Source organism: Microtus pennsylvanicus, chromosome 9, assembly GCF_037038515.1.
Source record: "Microtus pennsylvanicus isolate mMicPen1 chromosome 9, mMicPen1.hap1, whole genome shotgun sequence".
Taxonomy (NCBI): Eukaryota; Metazoa; Chordata; class Mammalia; order Rodentia; family Cricetidae; genus Microtus; species Microtus pennsylvanicus.
The window spans coordinates 91,772,283-91,784,829 of record NC_134587.1 but is presented as its reverse complement, the minus strand read 5'-3'; positions in this window follow the sequence as shown (position 1 = coordinate 91,784,829).

Sequence of the window (12,547 nt, the reverse complement as noted above, 5' to 3'; positions counted from 1 at the left end):
TATTTGGATATTTTATCACAGCAATAAGAAAAGAGACTATGATACCGTATGCTGTGTATAACTAATATTGTGTATCTATAGCAGTAGTAGATTCAGCCTCCTCAAGATCCCAAACTTGTTCTATTAACTACACTAATGAGAAAACCATAGCACCAAGAACTTAGGGAAGCTGCTCAGAGTTTTAGTAAATTATAGAATAAGTAAGTATACTTTATTGAGAATTGCACACCTTTGGCTTCTGAGTTTCATCCCCACTGGAAAGGAAGATATGAAAGCAGAAAGAGATACTTTGCTATCTTTGCTTTATTGCAGTCTACCTCATCTGTCTTACCTTGGCTCTTGGCTGAGAACAGCTTACGCTTGTTTTTGCTCTAGTTTACATTTGTTTGTTTTTTTCCTAACAACATTTCCTTAGGTTCTTGCTCTATTTTGGGAATAAAACTTTGACGTTATTTGAGTCTAGATTTTATTTTTGGTTCTCTTGTCATTGCATTTGTACCATTAGACCCAAAACTCAAGACCACTCAGGAAAGATAGCTGTAGGGCAGTTACAGGCTATAGAGCTGGTTTGGGGAGTTATAATTTCTCACCCTCTTTGATATCTATGGATTTCTCTTACACTTTGCACTCTATACATGAATTTGGATATATTTACTATACTTTATATGTTAAATCCCACAAAATCCTAAGGGTTAAAAACTTGTTCCCAGAGCACTGTGGCTGTTTTCCAGGCTGCTTAGTGAGCCATTTGCTCTGTCATAGGCTAGTTATCATTGCCTAGTGACAACGCCATCAGAGACTTGAAGTGATAGGTTCATCCACTTGTAGGCTGGAACCTCAAGAACTGTGAAATAAATTAACCTTTCCCCTTGTAAATCAATTCTAACAGGTATTTCATTATAGTGACAGAATATTGACAAGCAATATTTATAATTTCTATTGTATTTACCAGTAGGACTAGCCAGAACTGAAATGCTATTCTACGTGGAAATATTAAGAAAGTATTTTACTGAGAGAACATTTAGGAAAAGTTGATAAATGCACTAAAACCATCTCTTTCTTTCTTTCTTTCTTTCTTTCTTTCTTTCTTTCTTTCTTTCTTTCTTTCTTTCTTTCTTTCTTTCTTTCTTTCTTTCTTTCTAAACAGGTTTCCCTGTTTAACAGAACTGGCTGTTCTGGATTTGCTTTGTAGAATAGGCAGGCCTTGAACTCACAGAGATCTGCCTGCCTCTCCTCGCTAATAGTGTGATTAAAGGCATGAGCCACCACTGCCTAGCTGTCTAAGTTTTAAGAGAAATGTTCCATATGGTGGGATGCCTTGCTCAGTTTTGATGATGCAGGGAATTGGTCCCGCCTCAGTTTAATGTGCCAGGTCTGTTGACTCCCTTTCTGAGGAGTGAATGGGGATGTGTTGGAGGGAGGTAGGGAGGGACAGGAGGAGTGGATGGAGGAGGAAACTATGGGTGTTATGTAAAATAAATATATTTTTTTTAAAAAGAAAAAGTCAATAGTTGCGCAAATTTCACCTTGGTAGTTTGTATCTATTTAGAGATTTGCTACCTTGTCAGTACTTAGCAAATATTGAGAGTCAGCTATAGAATGTAAATATGGCGTGGCGTTTTAAGCAAACATAACATTCATCTATATCTTGTCTTTTTCCAAAGAATACTAAAATAAGGTTTGGGGATCAAAATATATCTGGTTATTTTCAGAATGGCTAGTTTGTGCGTGGTTCTCTTATTATGAATAAACCAAGAGACAAATAGACAGATAAATATATATTTCTTCTAATAACCTGGGAATAAGTAAAGAGTGTGTGCTGACTCTGATTCAATTAACAGCAGACACTTTAAAAATAAATATAAAATAGATACAATTGTCTTTGAAACATAAATTGGCTCAAATTCCTTGGGCATTGATTTAAACAGTCCTAGTTTCATCTAAAGGGAATGTGACCCTTTCCCATCCTTATCAGCATTGTACCATGTTCTGGATGAATAATTTCCTTAATAAAATAAGTCTTTCAGTAATAAATGAAAAATATCTTCTGATTCTATCTGTATTTTAGTATGAAAATAAGGGATTCTAAAGTCACAGTCTGGGTGACTTTAGGAACACAAAGATAATTTAAGTAGATTTTGTATGAATCAAATTAATTGAAAACTAGTTATTACATATTTTGCAGGTTTTGTACAGAAGTATTACTACCTATTGATCTTTGTATTTTAAAGGGCTCTAACCAAAGAGTAAGGAAGAACTAGACATACTTTCATTTTCCTACCACATAAAAAAGGAAGGACGAAAGACAAGCTTGTGCTGTGACATTTCTCCTGAGCAGAAAGGAAATGCACATTCCTTAAATAACACATAAGACAGATCTTTTGACAACTTGAGTTCACCCTGAGTGTCATATGCAAACTAAAACCATCTAATTGGCTGCTTGGTTCTGAACACTACACAATAGAAGAAATGTACGATTGCTCTGGAGGACAGTGTCTCAAGCTTCAGAGCACCTCATGAAGCCAGTCTCAAGTCAGAGAGCTAAAATAATGTCTGCAAAATGGCTTACTGCACAGGTGTGATGACCCAGGATCAGATGCTTACCACTCACACAAAAAGCTGAGCGTGATAACATTGTCTCGTTATCCCAGAATTGGATAGGGTGTGAAGGCAGAAGACCCCTTGGAATTGTTGATGAGAGAGTCTAAATTGAAGAAATCTAGTTTCAATGTCCCTACAAATAAAGAAAAAAGCAACCAAGGAAGACACTTTCCACGTGTGTGCACATACATACACACAAAGCTTCAAGACAAACGTGACAGCCTGGTAGAATTTAAAACACAGAATCAATATAAGCAAGACTTCATAAAAAACAACAAAAATTCTGAATGCAAAATCTGGCCTTTAAGGCCATCCTTAATATAAATTTAGATCTTCCATAGTAGTATAAAGAACACTAAAATAATAAGACCAAAATGATTGAGACAGAAATAAAAGAAATCCCAGAAATTTAAATCAATTAAAAATAATTATATTAAATTAGACTTAAAACTGAAGAAAGCATTTAGCATTTATCAAGTGTCAGAGAAGAAATGGAAAGAATGATAGAAGATTAAAGTCTAGGATAATTTAAGACAGAATTTAAAGGGAAAGAACAGACACAATAGGAAGAACTTCTCACAACCTGAAAGGAAGAAAATTATTGGCAAGAAGCTCAATAATTTAAAACTGATAAGAAGTACAGTGTCAGAGTAAATAAAAATACAAATAAAATAAGCCCATGTTTAAACACTTGACAGTAGATTTTAAATACCAAACACAAAAGCAATCTTTAAAGTAGTCGAAAAAGCAATTTGGATTACTAACAAAACAATGAGAAAGAGATCAGCAACTGACTTATTTGTGAATCCAGCAAAATCTTAGACATAATAGGATATCTTTGGTATGTTGTACGATAACAACCTAAAATTTATAACCAACGAAAATTGTCTCTTTCAAGAATGAAGGAAACCAGACGTTTTTAAGTGATAAAAGCTGAACTTTGTGATGGAAAAGCCACAAGCAATAAATTCTAGAGAGAGAGAAAAAAAGTTTGGGAACAGACAGAATTGTTAGGTACACACAGGCTAATACATTACAATTATATGGAGAAGCATTTATAGTTAATCCTTCAGCATATCTGTAAGCTAACTCTCTGGACACCCATCTTTCTTGATATCAGTACCTTTGCTGGTATGAACATGGGTAAACTAACTATTTTCTTCCGTTTTCACCACTTCACAGTGGTGATATTGATGTTTCCATGGGATCAAGAAGACGGTGTGGAAAAACAGGGGAGGGCTCAGAAAACTAGGTAGAATACAGCGAGCTGTTTTCACTGCAGCACAAAAAGCAACACCAATATTGTCTGAAGTATAAACGACCTTAAAATCATAAGTTAAAGAAAATAGCACCGAAGCCTAGAATTGAAAATATGTTGCTTTGGAGGAAAGAATTAAGATATGAACTAATGTTAAATTTTAATAAATAGAATATACACACTGAAATTTATATAAACTGAAATAATATAGATACTCTCCCTCCCAACCACCCCCCAAAAGAAATATCATGAATAATGTTAAAAAAATAAAGAGAAAAAAGACTACTGAGGATGAAGGCAAATGTGGGCTTGTAGATGTTTTTCGACAGAGCGTGTCTGTCAGGGGAGTGAAAGTGAGACATGCATGTGATTGTTGTGTGTTCTCCTCTCCTGGGATTTTAACTCAGGCAGTGCTTGATTTTCACGGCTGTCGCTTACCACAGGATACAGTGATGTGGTTCTAATTTTGGCAAGCCCTATTTGTTGGCATTTTTCCGTTTCTCTGTAGCTCAGTCAAAGTAATAGCTTCCTGCTGCTGCTAAAATTGTCCCTTTCCCGTGCCTCTTAAGCTAGCCATGAAGTTATAGTCAGTGTCAAAAGTGCTCTCTGCTACCTGTTCTTTCCCTTGGCTGTTACTAATACATTGTTGTAAAAGGTGACTTTAAAGTTGTTTTTCATCTCCCGTTCTTGCTCTGACCCTTTGCTCCCACAGTAAGTTCTCATTATCCTAAGATTTCCCCCAAACACTCCCATGGGGAATGAGTGTTAGCAATTCCTGAGCAGGAATAATGTTTTCGAAAATTAAATTCTGCAGCCTCTGTAAGCTGGGAAAACAGACCAATGCTCTAGAAAGGCAGCTTTACCCTAATTTATTTATTTATTGATTGATTGATTTAAGATTTCTGTCCCTTCCCCGCCCCCACCTCCCATTTCCCTCCACCTCCCCCAATCAAGTCCCCCTCTCTCATCAGCTCAAAGAGCAATCAGGGTTCCCTGCCCTGTGGGAAGTCCAAGGACCACCCACCTCCATCCAGGTCTAGTAAGGTGAGCATCCAAACTGCCTAGACTCCCACTAAGCCAGTATGTGCAGTAGGATCAAAAACCCATAGCCATTGTTCTTGAGTTCTCAGCAGTCCTCATTGTCCTCTATGTTCAGCGAGTCCGGTTTTATCCCAGGCTTTTCAGACCCAGGCCAGCTGTCCTTGGTGAGTTCTCGATAGAACATCCCCATTGTCTCAGTGTGTGGGTGCACCCCTCGTGGTCCTGAGTTTCTTGCTCTTCCTCTCTCTCCTTCTGTTCCTGATTTGGACCTTGAGATTTCTTTCCGGTGCTCCAATGTGGGTCTCTGTTTCTAGCCATAAATAAAGGACATTGAGCCTATAATTAGAGATCCTAGAGAAGCTAAATAAGAAGGAGAACCCAAAGAAAAACATATAGGCATCCTCCTAAATATTAACCCTCATCAGGCGATGAAAGGAGACAGAGACAGATACCCTAATTTCTGATATGTATAAATTCAATCCTGCAGTTGCCAAGCCCAGGTTAGAAGGATAGCACAAAGCGAGAGTTGGAGCAACCGCAGGAAAATGAGTGAGAGGCACATATCAAACAATGCAATGGCTGCAGTTTGGGTCCTGTTAAATCACGGTCTTTACTAGGAATCAGCTTCCATTTCTTTCTGCAGCTAGTGTGTGTGTGTGTGTGTGTGTGTGTGTGTGTGTGTGTGTAAGAGTGCTACTTTCTCTGTATATTATAAAAAAATAAGTAGAATATTCTGGTAGAACTTTTAAAGAACATCATTGTTTTGCTACCAATGAATGTTTCTTAGAGACAATAAAAGCTCTTTCTACAAAAATTATTTTAGAAAAAACCAACCACTCTTTAAACCTTGAATGGCAATATTTTAGGAAATCATCTCTCCTTTTTTTTTCTTTCTTTCCTTTTGGTTTGCTTGTTCAATAGTCTATATTGTTTGTGGATCTTCTAGACTCCTTGGACCAATACTTTGAAATATGCTGTAGAGTTGAAAATCAACTCTCAAAAAGTTGTTATCTTCCTATTAGGCAATATTAAAATATCCAACTCCAGATGTTTCATTTGTATAAATAAGAAATTGTTTCATAATCATAACTGAATTTTAAGGAATTAACACTTCTCATTTGATGTGTACAACTTGAATGTCAATGGTTCCCATCAGTCAAGATAATCTCAATACATTAATATCCAAAATATGTTCACATTATAGACCATGAGAAGAACTAGGAGAGAGGACAGTGAAAGAAAATCCATGCTAGCTAACTTTTGAAATTTAATTTACAAGTAATGTTAAGAAAAAATATATTGATATGTGCCCATAGTGATCAATGTGTTAGAGTTACAAAGGGTATTGCATATGTGTTTGATGTATTCAGTTCTTTCCACATACAATGAATAGAGTCTAGAAGGATGAAGTCATAGCTCAACTTGCGATGGCGGAGTGTCATTCAGACCTTGCAGTCTCCTTGCTACTTGAAGTAAACTGCAGCAGACAACGGAGCCAACATTCCCAACTTGTTAGAAATCAGGAGCTTTGCTCCTCTTCCCAGCTCTCCAGAAACAGATCTACAATTTAACAAGATCTCATGATGGTTCTATAAACATTGCAATCTGAAAACGATATGTTTCACATAGATTTTTAGTTGTTTTCCACACCTGTCTTGGTGTCTGAGGATATAATATTCCCCAGGCAAGATTATGTTCTTTGCTTTTTTGTGAATTTCCTAGCAGGAAATCAGAGCTGGAATAGAGTATAATCTTTTATTTCTTTGTTACACAGTTTTGATATAATATAAAAATTATTAAAAAGATAAATAAAAACATTAATATTTATTGGTTAGTTTGATAGCAAAGTTTTTTTAAACCTATTAACTAGAATGATGTTCAAATACAATATGCTCAGAAAGCTAAACAATTTGAAATAAATGGATGTAGCAATACCCCTAATTGTGTGAATTCTAGAAAATTCTGATCAATTATAATGGGTTAATAAGCTACCTTGAGAAAGTATCTCAAATATCTTTCAGAATAAAGTTAGAACTAAATTGGCCTTGATGAACTTGAAATAAGGTCTCATTAAATACATTTTCAATTGATAACATTATGAAGAATTTTTTTCTGAGCATATGGGCATAAAACATGAAAATGTAATCAATATTTATAGAAAAATAGTTCAATGATTGGAGTTTCAACACTTCTTGATTCTCTGCCCATGTACTGTTTTTTTAATGATCAAAGGCTTTTCTTTAAAAATAATCTTTTATTTTTGATATTATAATATGATTACAACATCTACCCTTCACTTTCCTCCCTCCAAACTCTCCCATATATCCACCCATTCTCCACTCTCCCCTCATTCATGATGTACAAAGTTGTCTTCAAACTACGATAACAAGTTGTAATCTCATTCCTTGCCTCTTACCAGGTTCTGGATCACATATTTAAGTTTGGGGCAGATTTAGATTGGAGAGTTCAAAGAAATCCAGAATTGTTTTTATGACTCTGAAAAATCTACTTCACTTTTAAAGCAATTAATGTCAAAGATAAATTTATTCTATTTTTGGTAGATGAGTAAGCTAAGTTTGGAGAAGAATGTCTCTAAGGAAAATTTTGATCTTTTCTTAAATACTTTGCTCATCAAGTAACTAACAAGGAATGTGAGAGACAGACAACATTCTAAAATCAAATGCCCCTGCTTTGAAGAGGGGAATGAAGAACTCTCCACTGTTTCGGTACTGCTGCTAACAAGAGATGTAGGCAAAGGAGCAGCACAGGCCCTCTTAGCTGGAAATGTCAGAAGGAACCTTCGTTAATTTAATTTACCCCGAGTCCTTAAGCTTCTCCAAACTGTCAAATTTACTACAACAGCCCACATTTTAAACCAGGCAAGCAGAAGGTCTTTAAAGTCAGCACAGTTTATGGGGAATTTCCTAGGGAAGATAGAATTTTAAAGATGCATCTCTCAAGCACGTCTGTGGTTAGTCTACTTTAAAAATCTTTCAAGATTTCTGAGGAAAGAAAATTGTTGCTATTGGAATATTATCTTTCATAGAGTTAGCTTTACTAAAAACAGTATGAAGGTTTATTCAGTCCATTTTCTAAGGAATTTTGGCAAATTCTACAGGGACGTGCATGTGAATTAGCAATAGTGCTGGTCAAGATGTTATTTTCTTCCTGCTGTGTTTATTGGTACTAAAATTCATTATGAACCCCAAGGAATTTATTTTTATGCTGCAAAATTGTGACTCTTCAAGTTTCATAGACCCTTGCGTGCATCTGTCAAGCGACAATTGAGGAAAGTATAAAAATATCCTAAAATGTGCTGTTAGCATTCTTTTATCTCTGCTAGCGATGGGGTGCAAAATAGTTTGAACTGTTTTTTGTTCGTTTTGGGGGGGGAGGAGGTTCTGTTTCACAAAGTACTTTTTTGGTGATACTCCACCATGATACATTTTTGATGCGGGAAAATTACTTCTTACTTGTCTAAAGGGTCCTTGGTGCAAAAGGACCTACACTAGGGTGTGTCTTTCTGGGCAGGCAAGAATCAGGTCTGTACATAAGAAAGGACAACAAACACGTGGAGATAAAGACCGTGGAGTTGTTGTGATACGGAATCAGCCTTTCCATCTGGCCAATTTGGTAGTCATGTGAGTATCTCTGCTTTGCCAAATTATGACTAAGAACGAAACAGGAACTTCTCTAGGGCTAAATCCTACGCAGACCAAAGGGGCCTTCAGAAGATGATGTGGTGTACTTCTAATTAGTTTAAAGTCACTATCGATTAAGATTTTGTTTCCATGACTTTCTCAAAATGACTTACTGAGTATGTTGGTAAGGAACTTGCAAATTCAAGAATCTTTAAGGTCTTAAGCACATATCTGAATGAGATTAAATACTAACACAATAAAATTATGTCTATGACAAAAGAAAGCTGCCCCCTCCAAGTAGCCATGCCATCTGATTATTATTGCCTGGCCAATACCTCTAATTGACTCAGAGTGTTGAGAATTTAAAACGAAAGCCTGTTTGCTTGAAACCCTGTTTGTAGTTCTCAACTGTTGTTTGATTCCTACAAGTCAATCTTTTTTCTTAATAACATAAAAGATGATGCAAGGAGAAGCAGAGATTGTCTTGAGAGTGGTTTGAAACTATTATTTTTATATAAATTATAAATCTCAGGCATTTTAATATCATAAACTTTAAAATGCCCTTATCTCTGCTCCATATAAAGTTAGGTATTTAGGGAATAAAATAAATAACAGGTAGTGGGAATGTCACTCAGAGCTAGATATTTTGCCCTGTGTGTCTAAGACCACATTTTTGATCACCAGCACTGCAAAAAAAAAAAAAAAGGAAAAAAGAAATTAAGAAAGGAAGGAAGGCAGGAAGGAAAAAAGAAAGAAAGAAAGGAAGGAAGGAAAGAGAGAGGGAGGGATGGAGGGAGGGAGAGGGAAGGAAGGAAAGAAAGAAGAAAGGAAGGAAGGAAAACTTTATTTTTGCTTAATCCCTATAATGAGTTTGGATGTATTTTCTGACACCCTCCAGATTGTCCCTTTGTTTTTACTTCCTTTACTGTACAGAAGATTTTCGTGTTGCTGTAAACCATTTTTCTGCAGATTCTTCTAGTGTGTGTTTTTGGCAATGTATTAAAAATTCAATTTTCTCTTCATTTCCTTTAGCACTTTTAGATTTTGGGCTATTATTATTTATTCTATAAGAATTTCATGCTTGTGTATAATATGTTCCAGTTATATCTTCCCACTGCATTGGCCCTCCAAATCTCATCCCCTTAAGCACATCCCTGTTTCAATTTTGTGTCCTTGAGTTTCTCACATGATATGAGGCCAATGCTAAAATCAAGAAAAAAAGAACCTGATTAAAAGACAGGACAAGGAACTAAAGAGAGGGTTTTTTTTTAAAAAAAATATGAAATATAAATGGCTAAAGAAATTTTTTATTAAAAAACATTCAACATCCTTCATCTTTGGGGAAATGCAAATGGATACTATTTTAAGATTTCCTCTTACCCACTCAGAAAACCTAACATTAAAGAAAAACCAGAAAAATAAAAAAAGATTTGATACACATACCAGCATATAAGCAATGAAAGAAAAACACGTGCTTACTGCTGATGGCAGTCCAAACTGGTGCAGCCACTGGGAGAATAAGTGTGGAGGTTCTTCAAGAAGCTAGAAATACCCCTATCCCATGATCTAGGTACCGCACTCTTTGGTATATATACAAAGGACTCTGTACATTCCTCTTCAGATAACTTCTCTGTTGTTGATTGTTTTTCACTCTTTGCCCTTTGGGAAGACCACCACCCAGTTCCCAAATAATAACAGAGATATATAATAATAAAATATAAATATATAAAAATAACAATACAGAGATTTATTCTTACAGCGTGGCATTAGTTTGGATTATTTCTAGCCAGTTTTTCTTAAATTATCCCATCTACCCTTTGCCTGTGGCTGTTGTAGGAGGCTAATAGTTAGTTCCAGGCTGCTCAGCCCCCAAATCACACAGAAACCATATTATTCGCAATAGTGTTTGGCCAATAGCTTAAGCATATTTCTGGCTAACTCATATCTTAACACTTCTCCATTAATCTGTGTATCACTATGAGGCTGTGGTTTACCAGGTAAAGTTCCTGAGTCTGTCTCCAGTGGGGCTTCATGGCTTGTCTCTGACTATGCCTTCATTCTCTCAGCATTCAGTTTAGTTTTCCCCACCTAGCTCTACTCTTCCCACAGGCCAAGCCTGCTTCTTTATTCATTAACCAATAAAAGCTGCACATAGACAGAAGGACCTCCCACATTATGTGGTCTTTTCCATTTTTCTCCTCTATATATCTCTTTCTTACCCCATTGCTGGTTGTATAGCTGTGTGGCTGGCCCCAGGTGTTCTCTCTCCTTGTTTTTTGCTCCTCACTTCACATTCTTCTCCTTCTATATACTCTCTCTGGATGACAGCCCCACCTTTCCTCCTGTTGCTTTGCTACTGGTCATTCATCTCTTCACTAGACCAATCATGTGTTTTAGACAGGCAAAGTAGCACTGATTCACAGAGTTAAAGAAATGGAACATATCTACTGATGTGGAATTCCCCTCTGTATGATGTGAATACCATCGGTTAATAAAGAGACTGCTTTCAGCCTATAAAGCAAGGCAGAACAGAGCTAGGCAGGGAAAACTAAACTGAATGCTGGCAGAAAGAAGGTAGAGAAACCATGTAGCCCCACTAGAGAGAGACGGTGGAACTTTAACTTTGGCTTTATTTATTTATTTAAAATTTCCACCTCCTCCCTCCCTCCCATTTCCCTTCCACTCTCCCCACTTCTTCCACATGGGAGCACTGGACTGAGCTCCCAAAGCCCAGATGAAGAGCAGAAGGAGGGAGAACATGAGCAAGGAAGTCAGGACTGCAAGGGGTGTGTCTACACATGTAGACAGTGGTATTGATCTATTGGGAGCTCACCAAGCCCAGCTGGACTGGGACTGAACAAGCATATGATCAAACTGGACTCTCTGAATGTGGCTGACAATGAGAGCAGACTGAGAAACCAATGATAATGACACTGGATTTTGGATTTTGATTCTATTGCATGTACTGGCTTTTTGGGAGCCTAGTTTGTTTGGATACACATCTTCTAGACCTGAATGGAGTCTTGGACTTCACACAAGTCAGGGCACCCTGACTTTTCTTAGAATTTTTGGCTTTTTGAAACAGGTTCTCTGTGTATCTTTGTCCTGGAACTCTCTCTGTAGACCAGAATATCCTTAAACTCACAGAGATCCACCTGTCTCTGCCTCCCAAGTGCTGGGATTAAAGGTGTGCACCTTTTGTCTGTGCCTCTCAAAATTTGGGATTAAAGGCATGTGCCACCACACCTTGAACTTGCAGAGGTCTCTCTGCTTCTGCCTCACAAGCTTGGGATTAAAGGAGTGTACCACCACACCCAACTACTCTCTTTCTTTCTTTATTATATTAAGGACTTTAACCTTTAGCCTGCATATATTTTTAACACACTATAAAATATTTAGAGTTTACTTTTTTGTCTTTGAATCTTTCTTTACTTTATATCTCTCCCTTTTTCTGACTACACAAGTCTTTAAATTTACCAAGCAATATGGGTAGGATTAAAGCTGTGGCTTTGAAGGCTGGATCCAGCTCATTCTTTAGCTTTCTGTGATTCTAGCCTCATGGCGGAGGTAATGGCTGTAGCCACGTCTATTGCCACAACTCCACAGTGTTTCAAGGTCCCTGCCAGCAAGCAAGCTGCAGCAGTGTGCTCAAAAACCACACTCAAATGATCTGTAGTCAGATCGTCTACCTGAAAGAGTCAGAGTTTGCCCTAACAGGACAGCCCAGAAAGCCAGCATTTTAAAATGGCAAGACTTTTTTCCTGCTATGGCTGAAAACCCAAAAAGCATGCAGCTTTTTATCAACACCTTTTAAATGTTTCTTAGCTGGACCTCTTAAAAGAGCTGCAAGGCTTTAAAGCTAAAGCTGACTCAGGAAGCCTCTCTTAGATGGAGTGCTTCCTTGCCTCTTTCAAGCAGAGCAGATCTGAGAAATTGCTGCTACCAAGAAAACATGCTTTACTCTATTCTTTCCAAAGCTTCCTCAGGCTTTCAGTGAATGCAGTAT